The 12,407-nt window shown below is 38.2% G+C and overlaps 1 long non-coding RNA gene across 1 annotated transcript; it reads right to left on the reverse strand.

Annotated features, from left to right (window-relative positions):
- Positions 1-37: 37 nt before the first annotated feature.
- On the reverse strand, positions 38-10,596 carry LOC309640722. Its single transcript, XR_014252357.1, has 2 exons — positions 9,568-10,596; positions 38-8,143 (listed from the first exon to the last, which is right to left on the reverse strand). It is a non-coding gene; the product is annotated as an uncharacterized lncRNA (long non-coding RNA).
- Between the last annotated feature and the right edge of the window lie 1,811 nt (positions 10,597-12,407).

Raw genomic sequence — 12,407 nt, forward strand, 5'->3', positions numbered from 1 at the left:
ACTTGTTCATAAGTCAGAAGACTCAATATTGGAATGATTTCTTCTTCCCTTTAATAATAGAAGCTATTGTACTTTCACTTCTCTTGGAGGTAGATGTGGCCATTTGACTATGTTCTGCCTAAAAGAATCTGAGCAGAAGAAATATGTGTAACCTCTGGGCCATACCTTTTTTACTTTCTGTTTTTCCCTTCCAGGGGGCTAGGGAGGATGGGGACAGCACTCGAGAACAGTGCCTCTTCAAGTCTAGTCCCCTGACCAGCAACATCAGTATCACTTGGGAGCTTTTTAGAAATGCAGATTCTCAGTCCCCACCCCAGACATACTGAATCAGAAACCCTGGTCTTGGGGTCCAGCATTCTGTGTTTTAAAAAGCCCTCCAGGTCTGATACAGGCTAACATTTGAAAACTGCTGCCCTCGGGAATGCAAAGCATCAAGTAGGACCTAGTTGGCTGATATCCTCACTGAGCAGAGTTGCCTACTCTCCCTGGACCACCAGCTTACCTTCACCCTCTTATATGATGGAGAAATAAACTTCTCTTGCTTGAGACTTTTATATTTTTTTTTTTGCTCTTCTGAAATTTTTTTATTGGAGTACAGTTGATGTAGACTTTTGTAATTTTTGTCTATTTGTTATACCATCCCTAACTATGCCCCCTTCTTTCCTCCATGTGGTATTATCCTGTCCTTGTGTCAGGGAAGATTCTCTTTTCGGATATTCTGTTTACCTCAATGATATCAAGAGCATCACTTCATGTCAAGGATTGTATAGGATTGTACACCGAAGGGTACATCATAATAATAGGTAGTACTTTTCCTATATAAATTTTGACACTTTGAAAAGTTGGATAAATAATAAAGTTACATAAAAATGCTATAGTCAAAGAGATATAAATTATCATATACAAGTCAGTCTTAAAAATTAAAATATGAAACATGCCATTTCCCTTTTTGCATAATTTCTCTTCTTTTTCTCTAACTTTGAAGAGGAACTATGAGGTTTTTCCTTTGCCTTCAAAGTATTAACTTTTTCAATCCACTCCTATCATATAGGTACTTTAGTCATCAATAGCAGCAAGAATTACCCTGAAGACTTGTGCAAACGAATTGAGAAGGTATGAATAGCCCTAGTTGCTGAAAGTAAAAGAAAAATACTTTAAGTAATATTCATACTTGACTGTCCTAATCAAATCTTCAAGCAGGAAAAAAGAGAAAGAAATATGATGTAGAAAAAATTTCATATTATTTTAATCATTTAGGTAGATAGAAGCTTTTAGTCATATATATGTATATGTGTGTGTAGATAGATATCGTAGATAGATAGATAGATACTTCTCAAAATATAGTGAAATACAGCCTAACTGTATTTCATCAACTCTTGATGAAAATTTTTCAATGATTCATCATGAAGCACTTCTTATGATGCTTGAATGAGCCTGTCAAACAACTTGAATACTTCCTAGTGACAGGAGATTCAAGTGTTACAGCTCATTCAATATGCCACTTATTTGTTAAGCACCTACTCTGTACCAGGCAGCCTCTTCAATTTTTGAACAGCTATAATTGTTTAAAAGTTCTAACTCATGTCGAGATGAAATCCTCCTGTAAAGAGCTTCAACACCTCGTAAAGAGCTTCAACACAAAGTGTTTCTCTGTTGCAGAAACACAGTGTACTGGGGGTTGGGGACAGTGACACAGCTGCCTCTAGGGACCTCACGGTATCATGCGAGCAGGGGCAGGACATCTGATGGTGGAATAGTAAACACCAGTACACAGACATACAAAGTGCTCTCTGAGAAACTGGATGCAGAAGCCACTACCTCTGCTAAGGGAGTGGTCAGAGAAGGCTTCGAAGAGAGCATGGTATTAGAGAAAGGGTGAACAGGACTCAAAAGAAAAAGAACATTCCAGGTCCAAGGAATAGTATAAATGCAAGCATGGAAGCCTAAAAGAGCACAACATATTTGGAAACTTCAAGTGGCTCCGTATGTCCTCAATAAAAGGTTGTGGAGCAGAAGATAAGACTGACAAAATTCTGTTAGAGGCAAATCAGGAAAACACTTGTTCTTCGTGACAAGGAGTTTGAACTCCAGGCTATGGGGAATCAGTAAAGAATGTTAAATGAGGAAGTGACATGATTGACTTTCTTTTTTTAAGTTTTATTAATCAGCTTTGTTTTAAGCAGATGTGGTGTATAATTCCCTAGAATTTTTTTTAATTTTTATTTTATATTAGAGTATAGTTGATTTACAATGCTGTGTTACTTTCAGGTGCACAGCAAAGTGACTAAGTTATACATATACATATATCTATCCTTTTTCAAATTCTTTTCCTACTTAGGTTATTACAGACTATTGAGCAGAGTTCCCTGTGCTATATAGTAGGTCCTTGTTGGTTATCTATTTTGTACATAGTAGTGTGTATATGTCAGTCCCAAACTCCCAATTTATACCTCCCCCCCTTTTTCCTGTGGTAACCATAAGTTTATTTTCTGATTTGAAAAATTACTCTGACTGAAGTTGAGGATGAACCAGAGAAAGGAGAAAACATAAGAAAGAATAGAGAGGAGACCTGTAAATGGTTTGTTTCTTCCCCTTTCCCTCTCCTACCTTCTCTCTGTTCCTTCCTTCTGAAATAGGAAATATGTCTAAACAAAGGTGATACGTGTGAGGAAGAGATGAACCAACAGATTTCAGAGGTAAGGAAGTAAAATCATCATCAGTACTTTTTGACCAGTCCAATATGGGGATTGAAGGAGAGGGCTCTAAGTCTGCCCCCTGGGGCATCACAGAATTCTTCCCTATGATAAATCTTCCGTCATTTGAGAATAATTATCCCATTCTTTCCCTCACCACTCAAGAAAGCACTCCTCTTCCACCTAAGAACAATAAAGTGCCATTCCCCAGTCCTGCTGTCCTCCAGTGCTTGATTAGGTAAAGAGGGTGCCTTATCTAAAATTTCTCAACTCAACAATATGCCCAAACTCAGTAAGTAGATAAATGCATTCTTCTTCAGCCTATAGGTATTTACACCAGCCAAAACATCTCCCTCGCTGTTCAGCTGTCAAGAAAATATATTAATGCTTCTAAATCAAGAACAAAAATAAAATCACTCAGAAATAAGTTTAACATTTCATATTTTTGGCACTTAAAATATTCCTCTATTTGTGCTATCCTGAGCATATGACTTGCAAAGTGAAGTGGCCATAAATCAGGCTACTCTAATACCGCTCCTCGCAGACATTTGTCAGGAAAAATAATTAATATACTGGCTAAGAGAACACTAATAAAGCAGTGTATTGCATTTCATTTGGTCCTTATTCAACAACGGTGAAGAGTTCCAAAGCAAAAGACAAAGAAAATTAGAATGATCATTATCCTATACCCTGTCCTATTGATGAAGCACATTCTTGATGCTGGCAAAACTCCTGGACCTGATCTTTATTTTTAACTTACTGATTCTTTTCCATCAGTGACAGACTTGTTCTGCCACAAGGGATGGGTTTCCAACTTGGCCTGAGGGAGGCATGTGGGTTAGAAACAATATTGTCATTGGCCTACTTTTGGCAAGATTGGTGGAAAATCAAACAACTGTTATGTTTTGGAGTTGTGGGCTAATAGTGCCCTCTGTTTTCCATTTTAGCTCCCATCAACAGAATTACCAGACGGCTAAGAAGCCACTATAATAGAGGTAATGTTCCAATATAGTGGGAAAAGACCAACCCAATAAACACTCTAACATTTATCTAGTCGCTTAAAATAGCAATCTAAATGTTTAAAGATAAATTTTGTTAAAAGAATACATAGCAGAAACTCTTGAAGCCTCACTCCTTTCACCAGAATACTTGGTCTTTTTAGAGCAATATATTCATTGCTGATGCCAGCACTCTCAAAATATCTCGTCCATCCTCCCAAATGCCAAACCTTATAACCCAGTGGACCACAATCACCTGCAAGATTTGTAAGACTCTTCCTAAACCCCCCAAAGATTCTGAGTCAGTGGGTCTATGATAGAGCATAAGGATCTGTAATTTTAAAGAATCTTTCCAGATGACAGGGGAACAATTTAGAGAAGTCTGAGGTCTACCTGTGGGAGAAATTTTTAAATAAGGGTGTTGGACAGGGAAGCAATCAGTTGGATGGATTTTCAGTTTACATATATCCTCTGCTCCCGCCCACAGGTTTCTTCATGCCTCCTAGTGGATGGAGGGTGAGGTACCCAGGGTGAATGTGATCCCCTGGTTGAGAACCAATGCTCTTTGGAATAGAGAATCATGGAACTGCTTGGAGGAAAAACAAAAACAAAAAGCTTCCTCTCTTAAAGTGTGAACATGTAAAACTAGTATGATTCAATTATAGAACCACTGTTTTCTTCAACACCCTCAATTTTGGTTCATTCTATGGGGTTAATGCTTCCTCTGCTCCTGAAAGAAATTCTGGGAAGATGGAATTAGTTTTTCCAGGCATTCTCAGATAAGAAAGTCGTTTTGTCTGAAAAAGAGTCTCATAATTGAAAGTCAAAATTACAGAATTTAAAGCTAAAATTTCCCTCCTCCCCGTGTTTGGACCTGCACTCCCAATGGGGACCCACACATTCAACCTTTTCTCAATTTCCCCCTCTTGCTTCTCCCTTTCCTCCATCTCATTTAGCTTCCTCTCCCCTACGCAAGATTGAAGGTGGAACTGGGGTCAGGAGAGAGAAGGGAGAAGAGGTAAGGACACAGAGAGAAGGTCTTGCCTGACTAAAACCGATGCAATCTGCCACTGGCTCCCTCTGGCTGGCTACTGTGTAAAGCTGACTCACTCATGAGGTGCATAAGGGTTCTTTGTGGAGCTCCTGCCCTCACTGAGACCTCTCATGCACAGAACTAGGAAAATCGCTTTGCTCTGGCTCCTGGCTCACAGGTCCTGCAGCAGCTCCTGGCTTCCTGCCACCTTTCTCGATGAGCTCTCTTGCCCTACCTGCCCCAAGTGCTTGGGCAGGATTCAAGGCAGTCCAAGACCAGCTTTCTTTCTCACAGGTGGCCCACATTTGATCCATGGAAAAGACTCATGTCATTCCCTGTCCCATCATCAAAGCAGGAAGCTCTAACCAGAGAATCTTGCTTTTAGGTGCTTAAAGCATGTGTCAGACATCAGTCAACTCTGCCCCTTGAACAACAGGAAACCAATGTATTCCTCTGAAGCACATTTTGCTTGACTTAAAGCAAGAAGAAGCCTCTCCACTACTTCATCTCCATGAGGAAAGGGGATGAGCAACATACTAAAAGCTCTCTCTAAACAGTCCTCTCTTATATCTTCAGCTAAGTCCTCCCAATCTCTCCAACTTCTTTCATAGACTGGCGGCAGATGATCTGCAAAATCAGTCCATAACTACCATCTTCTCAAAATGCGTCTAAGTGATGCTGCACCTCACTTGGCATGCAGTGCTTCTATTGTCTTGCGGCCTCAGGTGAAACAGGGATTGAAAGAGTTCCCTTTTACATCTGGGTGGCTAAAATCCTAGTCTTCTAGGCTGCCAAACTGAGAAGGGCAATGAATTTCCATTAGAGGATCTGAACATGCCCTGCATTCACTTGGCTCTTTGACATTTGAAGTCTGGGCAGACTGGCAGGTCCCATTTGCCAAGGAGCAATTACTTCTGTAGTAATTAGGTCTGAAATCATGTTGCCTCTTTGAATCAAAAGCAGTTATCTGCGCGATATAACATTCAACCAGTGCAGACACAGAAGAGAAAATAAACAGCCAATGTTTCTTCCACCAGATGCAGCACTGAATTTCACACCGATAAAGATTCTGAGAGTACTAAACATTACAAGACTATAATCATAAGAATACCAAAGACTTTCTTTTTTTATTTATCTTTGGCTACGTTGGGTCTTTATTGCTGCGCTCGGGCTTTCTCTAGTTGCAGCGAGTAGGGGCTACTCTTTGTTGCAGTGTGCAGGCTTCTCCTTGCAGTGGCTTCTCTTGTTGTGGAGCATGGGCTGTAGGCGCACGGGCTTCAGTAGTTGTGGCTCGCGGGCTCTAGAGCACAGACTCAGTAGTTGTGGCGCACGGGCTTAGTTGCTCTGTGGCATGTGGGATCTTCCCCGACCAGGGCTCAAACCCATGTCCCCTGCATTGGCAGGCGAATTCTTAACCACTGCACCACGAGGGAAGCCCCCAAAGAGATTTATTGACTAAAGCCATATTATTGTTAATTCTATTACAATAGGGAAAGAACAGGGGGGCAAAGTGAGGAAAAAGAAGGAATCTTAAGTGGTAAATGGAAAGCAAAAATTTAGATATATCAAGTATTCTGAAGATCAGCTAGTTTGATTGCTTTGTTTTACATAAAATAATAACAATAATAATAGGCAACCCTACTGAGCATTTACTATGCCTTAAGCACATTATATATGTTATCTCATTTAATCATCACATATATGAAAGACTGTGGTAGATTAGATTATTGTTCTTGGGTGTTCACTCATTCCCATTCTCTGCTATGCAACCTCACAGCACATTTTAGAGGGCAGAGTATATTTCTCTACCCCACTGATGTTGGGCTTGGCCATGTGACTTGCTTCGACTAATGGGTTGTTAGCACATGTAACACAGATGTGTTTGTGTAATTTGACTTGTCATCCTGAATTCTTGAGATAGATTGTTGTTGGTTCAAGAAGAATGAAGAAACATATGGAGCAGACCTAAACTCAACCTGAAACCTAGAGCCAAGGTCAACCAATGAGCATCTTCAAGCAGATATGACCCAACAAACTTGCAGGACCATGAGCTAGGAAAATTAATGCTGTGTAAGTTGCTGAGTTCTGGACAGATAGGGATGTGGCATTATTTTGGCAACAGCTGACTAATATGGAGACTTAGACAAAGAAAAATAATTTCTGCCTATGACCACTACCAAAATAAAGTTCAGAATAGTCATATTCCCAGTTTTCTCCCATACTACCAACTTATCTCAATTTAGATACCTTGACTCTAACCTGTGGTCACTGCTGGATGTTAAGAATTTTATTGGGAAAAGAGTTCTATATGAAATTCACAGAAATTCTGAATTACTAAGAGAACTAAAAATTTCCTCCTCCCTTTTTTCGTTTTTGTTTTTGTTTTTGCTGTGCATGAGATAAAGACAAGCAAAAGGACATCTACAGTTTGACTCAAGCAACATATCAGCTTTAGAATGAACAAGAATAAAGCAAATTGGCAAAAGTTTTTCATGCAAAATGAACCATCAAACCCCAGGACTAGAAGCATATAAATCCTTGGCATTAATCAATGGGTATTTATTGAGTGCTCATGCAACGTTAAGCTGAGGGCAAAGATGGCGGTGGGGAGTGGTTGCTTACTGAGTGGTTAAAAATAAAAGTATGAAAGAGAGATCTTCCCTTGAGAAATTTTATCCTCATTAAAAAGTAACTCTTGGGACTTCCTTGTTGGCGCAGTGGTTAAGAATCCGCCTGCCAATGCAAGGGTCATGGGTTCAATCCCTGGTCCAGGAAGATCTCACATGCCACGGAGCAACTAAGCCTGTGCACCACAACTACTGAGCCTGCTCTCTAGAGCCTGCAAGCCACAACTACTGAAGCCCGTGTGCTCTAGGGCCTGCGTGCCGCAACTACTGAGCCCGAGTGCTGCAACTACTGAAGCCTGCGTGCCTAGAGCCCGTGCTCTGCAATAAGAGAAGCCACCACAATGAGAAGCCCATGCACCTCAATGAAGAGTAGCCCCCACTCGCCACTAGAGAAAGCCTGCGCACAGCAACGAAGACCCAACATGGCCAAAAATAATAAATAAAAATTTAAAAAAAAAAGTAACTCTCATAGGTTCAAATCATTGCTTCAAATCCCAAAACATTCAGAACTGCATGGAAAGTCTTAATTTGCTTCAAAAATAAATTCCAAATTTGCTAACAAACAAAAATATCTACCCCACCCTCAAATAAAACCTACAGCAAACATCAACACAATAGTGAAATTTTTAAAACATTAACTTTAAAATTAGAAAAAAGAAAAAAGCCTGATATCACCATTTCTATTCACATTATACAGGATATCTGAACCAGTAAAATAAGAAAAAGAAAATAAGTCAAAAACATGAGAACTAAACAGGAAAAATCAACAGCCATCATTTTTTTTTTAAACATCTTTATTGAAGTATAATTGCTTTACAATGGTGTGTTAGTTTCTGCTTTATAACAAAGTGAATCAGTTATACATATACATATGTTCCCATATCTCTTCCCTCTTGGATCCCCCTCCCTCCCACCCTCCCCATCCCACCTCTCTAGGTGGTCACAAAGCACCGAGCTGATCTCCCTGTGCTATGTGGCTGCTTCCCACTAGCTATCTATTTTACATTTGGTAGTGTATATATGTCCATGACACTCTCTCACCCTGTCACATCTCACCCCTCCCCCTCCCCATATCCTCAAGTCCATTCTCTAGTAGGTCTGTGTCTTTATTCCCATCTTGCCACTAGGTTCTTCATGACCTTTTTTTTTTTTTTCCTTAGATTCCATATATATGTGTTAGCATACTGTATTTGTTTTTCTCTTTCTGACTTACTTCACTCTGTATGACAGACTCTAGATCCATCCACCTCATTACAAATACCTCCATTTCATTTCTTTTTATGGCTGAGTAATATTCCATTGTATATATGTGCCACAGCTTCTTTATCCATTCATCCGATGATGGACACTTAGGTTGCTTCCATGTCCTGGCTATTGTAAATAGAGCTGCAATGAACATTTTGGTGCATGACTCTTTTTGAACTATGATTTTCTCAGGGTATATGCCCAGTAGTGGGATTGCTGGGTCGTATGGTAGTTCTATTTGTAGTTTTTTAAGGAACCTCCATACTGTTCTCCATAGTGGCTGTATCAATTTACATTCCCACCAACAGTGCAAGAGTGTTCCCTTTCCTCCACACCCTCTCCAACATTTATTGTTTCTAGATTTTTTTGATGATGGCCATTCTGACCGGTGTGAGATGATATCTCATTTGTAGTTTTGATTTGCATTTCTCTAATGATTAATGATGTTGAGCATTCTTTCATGTGTCTGTTGGCAATCTGTATATCTTCTTTGGAGAAATGTCTATTTAGGTCTTCTGCCCACTTTTGGATTGGGTTGTTCGTTTTTTTGTTATTGAGCTGCATGAGCTGCTTGTAAATCTTGGAGATTAATCTTTGTCAGTTGCTTCATTTGCAAATATTTTCTCCCATTCTGGTGGTTGTCTTTTGGTCTTGTTTATAGTTTCCTTTGCTGTGCAAAAGCTTTTAAGTTTCATTAGGTCCCATTTGTTTATTTGTGTTCTTATTTCCATTTCTCTAGGAGCTGGGTCAAAAAGAATCTTGCTGTGATGTATGTCATAGAGTGTTCTGCCTATGTTTTCCTCTAAGAGTTTGATAGTGTCTGGCCTTACACTTAGGTCTTTAATCCATTTTGAGTTTATTTTTGTGCATGGTGTCAGGGAGTGTTCTAATTTCATACTTTTACATGTATCTGTCCAATTTTCCCAGCACCACTTATTGAAGAGAACAGCCATCATTTTATGCTTGTATACATAGAAAACTCAAAAAAAATTATATAGGTAGAGTGTTAGAACTATTAAGAGATTTTAACAAGGTAGCTAGATATAAGATTATTAGTTTTTAAATCCATATTAAAAAGTCAATTATACATTTACACACCCGGAACAGACATTTACAATACACAACTTTTAAAAATACCCCCTAAAAATCAAAAATTAAAAAAAGTTGTATAAATAAATTTCAGAAAATCTTTGCAAGATCTCCAAGAAGAAAAATATAATACTTCACTGGAAGGCATGAAAGATGACTTAAATAAATGAGAGATATACCATGTTCATGGATTACATGAACATGTGTGTATTCTAACCATATCAGTTATCCCTAACATGTTCTGTATATTCAATTTAATTCTAATCACAGTTCAGTAGGTTTTATGGAACACTAAAAGCTAATTTTTTAATCATATGTAGATTAATGGGTAAATAGAGAGATGGACAGTTATGTGACAAAGCAATATGGCAAAAGGTTAATTATAGAATCTAAGTAGTGGGTTCATGGGTGTTTATTTGCTATAAAATTCTTTCAACTTCTTTTCATTCTTGGAACTTTTCATAATAAAATGTTGGGGGAAAATCATATGGAAATGTCAACAGCTCAGAATACCCCAGACACTCCTGAAAAGGAAGAGCCAGATGCTTTACCACACAGGAAAATTTTGAATAAAAATTATAATAATTAAGAGAGTGTGGCATTGGTATGGGAACAGAAAAACAAATCAATGGACTATAATAGAAATCAGGCATTTATGAAAACCTGATTTATTTCAGATCTGACATTATAGATCACTGGGGAAAGGGTGGATCATTCATTAAATGGTTCTAGGAAAATTGGTATGCAAATAAAAAATAATTAAAATGTAAACAACAAAATTTTAAAACTCAGGAAAAATATCAAGAGAATATCTTTAAAATATCTTTAAATTAATCAAGGCACAAAAAAGTATATCATAAAACCGTTTGCAAAAAGAGTTTAAAACAGAGAAGATTAAGTTATATATATATATATATATATATATATATATATATATTAGGGTTACTAAAAGGATAAGGAAAACATTATTAAAATTTATGGAGTGTTTTTCTTTTCATGCCAATAACACTCTTGCAAACATGGTGAACATTCTTAAAATCCACTGGGCTTTCTGTAAGAAGGGTGGCAACACCAACCCCCCAAAATGACAGTACAAGAAGGGCAAGGATCCTCAGTATGCCCAGGGAAAGCAGCATTATAACAGGAATCAGAGCGACTATGGTAAGCATAGACTAAGCTGTTTTTTCTAGGAAAAGGCTAAAACTACAAAGAAGATTGCACTAAGGCTTGAACGTATTGAGCCCAAATGTAGATCTAAAAGAATCCTGGATATTTAGAGATGCAAGCTTTGGAACTGGGAGGAGATAAGAGAAAGGACCAAGTGATCCAGATCTAAGCTTCATCTTTTGTTTTGTTATGAAGACAATAAAATTTTGAGGTTATGTTCACTTCATTTGGTTGCTTTGTTCTTTGGGGAGGGAAATAAGCTAGTGTCATCAACAAAATTCCCCTTGTGGGGAAATTTACACTTTAAAAAATTGTATGGAGTGGAGGGATGAGGATACAATTTGGAATGAGCATATCGGGAGCCACAGGTGTAGTAGTAATGATCTATTTTTTTAATTGGGTGATATATATGAATGTTTATTTTATTTATAGTTATACAACTGGATACATACTATTTTATATATGATATAATATACAAATTAAAGATTTTAGGTCAAATGCAGGATGCTAAGAAACCTAATAGGAAAGTAAAAAATCTAAAAAGCTAATCGAGATAGAAAGAGATAAGCAAACTCTCTTAAAATCTTAACATTTTCATGTCCCTCAACTTTAAAGAAAATAAGCCAAAATAAAGGTGGCACTAACTTATATTTTGCTTTAGTAAATTTGGTAGAGCATCCATGAAGTATAATCTAGAAGCTTAAAAACTACACAGGACTTCATGAAGTTCTTTTTTATTAGCCTTTCAAAATTTATGAATTGTAGCTAAGTATGTCTTTCTGTCTTAGGAAAAAGAGCAAGGGAATGGAAATTATGACCAAATATCCTTCCCTCCCTCCTTCCTTCCATGCTTTCTCTCTCCTTCTGTATTAATTTTAATTTTCTAATACTGTATAACAAATTACAAAAAGAAGAAAAAGAAGAAGACGAAGAAGAAGAAGATGAAGAAGAAGAGGAAGAGGAAGAAGAAGAAGAGGAAGAAGGAGAAGAAGAAGAGGAAGAAAGAAAAAGAAAACCACACAGAAGCTTAAAACAAAACAAATTTATTATTTCACAGTTTCAGGTCAGGAGCCTGGTCACCGGTCAACTGGGTCCTCTGCTCAGTGTCTTGCCAGGCCAAAAATCAAGGTGTGGCCAGAGCTGTGATCTCATCTGTGACTCAGAGTCCTCTTCCAAGCTCATTCAGATTGTTGGCAGAATTCAGTTCCTTGTGGTCATAGGACTGGTCCCAGTATTCTTGTTAAGTGTTGGCTAGGGGGTCACTTTCAGCTCCTAGAGGCTGCCCTCTGTTCCTAGCTATATGGCACTCCTACAACCTGCAGCCTACTTCTTCAAAGCCAGGAGGAGATATCTCTTTCATGTTTCAAATCTAACTTCTTTTAAGGGCACACCTGATTGGGTCAGGCCCTTCTGGGATAATCTCTCTTTTGATTAATACAAATTCAACTGACTAGGGACCTTAATTGCAGCTGGAAATCACAAGTTATTTGAGATGTCTGAAATATAGAGTGACTGGTGACACTGAGTGGGAGAAAACTAAAGAAAAAAGCTAAGT

The sequence above is a fragment of the Balaenoptera physalus genome (assembly GCF_965194825.1).
Source record: "Balaenoptera physalus genome assembly, chromosome: 13".
NCBI classification, from domain to species: Eukaryota; Metazoa; Chordata; class Mammalia; order Artiodactyla; family Balaenopteridae; genus Balaenoptera; species Balaenoptera physalus.